Raw genomic sequence first — 4,711 nt, 5'->3', positions numbered from 1 at the left:
ATGTATCCTGAGTAGTCAATGGCAGTTGTCTACCACAATCGTCACTCTTTGTATAGTTATTATCTACCAGCCATAACTATTGTTACATGTTACATGAGTTTCCATGGCTCTCCAGACCTCCCCACCCTTCTGTACCTACCTCTGCCCCCAGTAGGTTGATCTGCATGGGCCCCATCAATGATCTCCCTTGCCTTCTAGCTTCCAATTGGGCCCAGACTTTGCAAGTTACCAGCAAGCGATGCAGGGAGTGGCAGGAGAGTGAGGATGGGGCATTTATTCTCCCTGTTCCCTCCTTTCAGGATTTTGCTAGGGCTTGGCTGCTTTCTTCTCATGAAGGCAGCCTCTTCTTGGGCAGCACTGTCCCTACAACTCCCCTCTTTTTGTTCCAGGAGCTGCTCCCTCTTCTTGCCATGTAAGAGATAGGGAAGGTAATGACTCCCTGCTGTTATAAGCCCCAGAGTTTCCTTTGCATCTAAGTAAATAGTCTTTTCCTTAATTTCCCTCCAAGTTACACAGTTTGAGTGTACCATCCATTTTTTGCTAGAACACTGACTGAGACAACTTTTTTTTTTTTTTAAATATTGGGACTGCTGGCTTCATAGACCGAGGCTTCATCCTGATAAGGAAGCCCTTGTCCCTTGTCCCTCTGGTCAGCTCTAGAACATTCAGCAAGGTGATCACATGGTCACAAGATCACTTCTTTTTCATTCTTCATGAAACTGAAAATTTCAAGGAAATTTGTAAGTTTAATAGACAACCTGATCATACTCCAGACTAGAAAATGAAACCAAAACCAACTGCCCTAGGCAGAAAGTTAGGTTATAATGGGTTTCCTGCAGCCAAAGAGTCATGAGTCACAACAGCTCCCTCAAGACTGGGAGGGGAAGTAAACCACTGGATCTAAGGATCACTCTAGTCACTCTACAGTGACTCCTCTTTTTCCCTCCTGCCATGGTCCAGGGTAGCCAGATACTTCTCCACGCTGTAACTTACTTGGGCTTTCCTGCTGGCTACATCACTGAAATGGAATCTCCTAGTGGCCCTTCTCCCTCTACAGCTCTGAAGTTACACTGAAAAACTAGAAGGTCAATCACTTTTATATTTACCCCCATTAAGGTTGCAGGAGCCTAGCATGTCCCCACAGCCCTCCTTCTCCATTCTCCTCTTCCCCTTGTCTTGTGCGTGGTTTCTTTCTTGTCCGAATTGGGTCTTCCTTTTCTAGACTGTGAGCTTGCTGAGGTCAGGGAATGAGTCTTCGTACCCTTGGGACCCAGTTCAGAGCCTGTCTTTAGGGAGTGTTTACTCTAGCACTGTGGTTAGGCAGAGATGTGAGTTTGAGTCTTGGTTTCCTTAGTCTTTTATCAATCACTTCTCAAATTATGCCTTTTGTATCTTTTTTCTCTCTCTCTCTCTTTAGAGACAGGGTCTCACTCTCTCACCCAGGCTGGAATGCAGTGGTGCAATCATAGCTCACTGCAGCCCTGAACTCCTGGGCTCAAGCCATCCTCCTGCCTCAGCCTCCCAAATAGCTAAGACTAGAGGTGCATATCACTGCATCTGGATAATATTTTTTTAAATTTCTGTAGAAACAGGGTTTCACTATGTTGCCCAGTCTGGTCTCAAACTCCTGACCTCGAGTAATCCTCCTATCTCAGCCTTCCAAAGTGCTGGGATTGTAGGCATGAGCCACTACATTGAGCTACTGCTTGTATCTTCTGATTCTTGCTTTGATACCACTGACCTTAGGTAGGGTATGTTATCTTCCTGAATTTTATTTTTCTACGTGTAAAATGGAGATTAAATTATCCTTCTAATAGGGTTGTTGTGGGGATTAAGTGAAATAGTGTATACAGAGTTCTTAGCATACTTTGAAGCTATTATTTTTATTATTATGCTAGTAAATAAAACTTTCTGGAATTAGAGACTCACATGCCTGTTTGTCGACAGTTTCAAAATAGACAAAGGAACAAGAGAAACATCAGAAAGTCTGATCAAAGTAGAAGCATCATGTTTCTATCAACGTATCCACTGTGCTTGGTACGTGGCAGTCTCTTGTCCTGTAAGAGACTTGGACTTTGAAAAGGGCTTTGGATCTCAGATCTGTTGACATGAGGCTTGTCATGAACTTCAGATTCCTCATCTCCAAAACTGCTATAGGCCAGGCATGGTGGCTCATGCCTGTAATCCCAGCACTTTGGGAGGCCGAAGCAGTTGGATTGCTTGAACTCAGGAGTTTGAGACCAGCCTGGGCAACATGGTAAAACCCCATCCCACCAAAAACACAAAAAAATTAGCTGGGTACGCCTGTGGACACAGCTAACTGGGAGGCAGAGGTGAGAGGATTGCTTAAGCTCGGGAGGTGGAGGCTGCAGTAAGACTAGGTCATGCTACTACACTCCAGCGTGGGTGACAGAGTGATACCCAATCTCAAAAAAAACAAAACCAAACAAAAAGACATTGGTATAGTAACAGCCTCTGCTTGAGGTTACTCTTTCAGTGGATGATAAATGAGCACCTACTGTGTGTCAGACATTACTCTAAGCTGTAGATACAGCCTCAAAAAAGATAAGTTAACCCCTGCCACCATGGGGCTTATATTTTAGTTGAGAAAGGGGCTGGAGAAGACAGACAATAAACAAATCAATAAATTCATTAAAAAGCTGACTTCAGCATTGATAGGTGTTATGGGGAGAATGAAAGAGGACCCTGGGATACAGAATAACTTTGTGGGGGAATCAGGTTGGGATCCGTGGGTCAGGTGGTCAGGGTGGTACTCTCAGAGAAGATGACTTTTGAATTTAAATAAGAATGAAAAGAAAAAGCCAACCATAGGCAGATTTGGGGACAGCCAGTGCAAAGGTCAAAGGTGAACAGGGTCATAGGGCAACCAGGGTTAAAATAAGGTGGTGCAGCCTAACTGGCCAGAACAATGCCTGACAAAGGTGCTGCTTTCCTCAATATCTTCAAATCCTTAAGGATCTACTGTGTGCTGATGCAAGATGCAAAAATCAGTAAATCATGCTACTATCTCCAAGAAACTCATGGTCTAATATAGGAGAAAAAAATCCACCATCAAAATAAATGAATCAAGACCAGGAAGATGAATATAACTGATAGCACCTGGGAGATGACGTAGACATGGATATGGATATGGATGTGGATATGGATATGGATATGGATATGGATAGATATGGATGCAGATACACATGTGGACAAAGGTGGGGATGTGTATTGGGAAAGGCAGTCTCTTGCATGCCATCTTTCCACCCCTGCTTGGCCACCTAAGAATATGCGTTGGGCCTAGAAGACTTCCTTACCATGAAATAAAGAATCGTCAGCCTGTGCTGGACTTACCACCTTTTGTGGGAATATCTTTTTCTGTTCGTACTCTTTTGCTTTGCTTAAGGGCATGCATCACATGGCACTTAGAAACTTCACGACTGTATCTGTTCTTTGCAGGCAGGGCATGGGCCCTTCTGCTGCAGTATAAGAGGGGTCACCCAATGGCCCGTGTCAGCTGTTGGGATGGACCTGCTGACCGTGGGATAATGACACCCACTACTAAAGCAGATCTTGCTGTGTCTCTTCTCTATGTGAGTAAAGTCCCGTTCCATCCAGTGCTTGACTGTGTTGTGTTTTCCGTGGCAATTTCAATACCAACATGCAGTGGGCACAAGTTCTTAGACTTCTACTCTGGTTAATAGGAAACAGATGCCATTTGCTTGTCAGTTGGATGTGGATATTGGATGTGGATAGATGTAGATATCAGTAAAAAGAACAAATGAATAAGTGATTGAATAAGTGAATACATATAAGGAGGGAGAGGGTCCTGGGTCAGGGTGGATGAGAAGGGGGCTGAAGGAGGCAGAGGTGGGCAGAGGTGGTGATGTAGAAGAGGTGTTTAGCACTGGGAAAATTCCAGTTGGGCTGGAACAGAGGATCCTTGTATGGAAATCACGTCTGGAAACTAGCAAAAGACAAGGAGGATTTTGGATTTGCTCTGTGGCCTATCATGCTATTTATACTTATATGATTAAGAGACATTTCTCTAACATACTAGACCTGACAAAGCTGCTACAACACACAACATGCTAGAGTTCATATGAGTACGTATTATTTCTCCAGTTTTCCCGGTAAAGGTGCAGTACAGAAAATGGTTTTCCACCCTTTCTCCATGGCCACTTTGAGATCAGAGATTGTGTCTTAAATTCAACAAGAACAGAACTGGGATAGTATAATCTTGTTTTGTTTTGTTTTTGTAAAAAACATAAAAAGGCTCATTTTAGGCTTTAATAAAGAAAGGGGCCTGGAGGCATCACTGGTGATGGTTAAAAACAAAAAAGCCATAATTTTATGTATTTATAAGATTTTAAAATGTTAAAATATGAAATGTAAATCAGGATGTTCAGAAAAATTATAAGAACCCTCATGATGTTTATCAATGAATGATCCATTTGATTCTGTGCAGCCTCATGACCAAAACCAATCACAGGGTTAGTCAGATCACTGATCTCCTCTACACATATGATCTTCTTGTGGGACTTTGTTTGGCAAAGGAAGATTTGGGGAAAGCTCATATAAACCACTGAGTATAGTCGAATGATTTAGACCTGAACACTTTTTAAAGTAGGAGTTGTCTGTCCACTAGTAAATATTTTAGTAAAGTGCCATGGAACATGCAGTTTTTTTTTTTTTTTTTTTTTTTTTTTTT

At 42.7% G+C, this 4,711-nt stretch overlaps 1 long non-coding RNA gene across 1 annotated transcript in view; it reads left to right on the top strand.

The window, feature by feature from the left end:
• The first annotated feature begins 848 nt into the window (after window positions 1-848).
• LOC111522620 overlaps window positions 849-4,711 on the top strand; it is a 12,780-nt gene continuing 8,917 nt past the window's right edge. Inside the window, exons 1-2 of the long non-coding RNA XR_003309395.1 lie at window positions 849-1,085; window positions 1,948-2,037. This is a non-coding gene — a long non-coding RNA (uncharacterized LOC111522620). The remainder of the gene's footprint in view (window positions 1,086-1,947; window positions 2,038-4,711) is intronic.

The sequence above is a fragment of the Piliocolobus tephrosceles genome, chromosome 1 (assembly GCF_002776525.5).
Source record: "Piliocolobus tephrosceles isolate RC106 chromosome 1, ASM277652v3, whole genome shotgun sequence".
Classification (NCBI taxonomy): domain Eukaryota; kingdom Metazoa; phylum Chordata; class Mammalia; order Primates; family Cercopithecidae; genus Piliocolobus; species Piliocolobus tephrosceles.
This window is presented reverse-complemented; position numbering and strand designations above follow the sequence as displayed.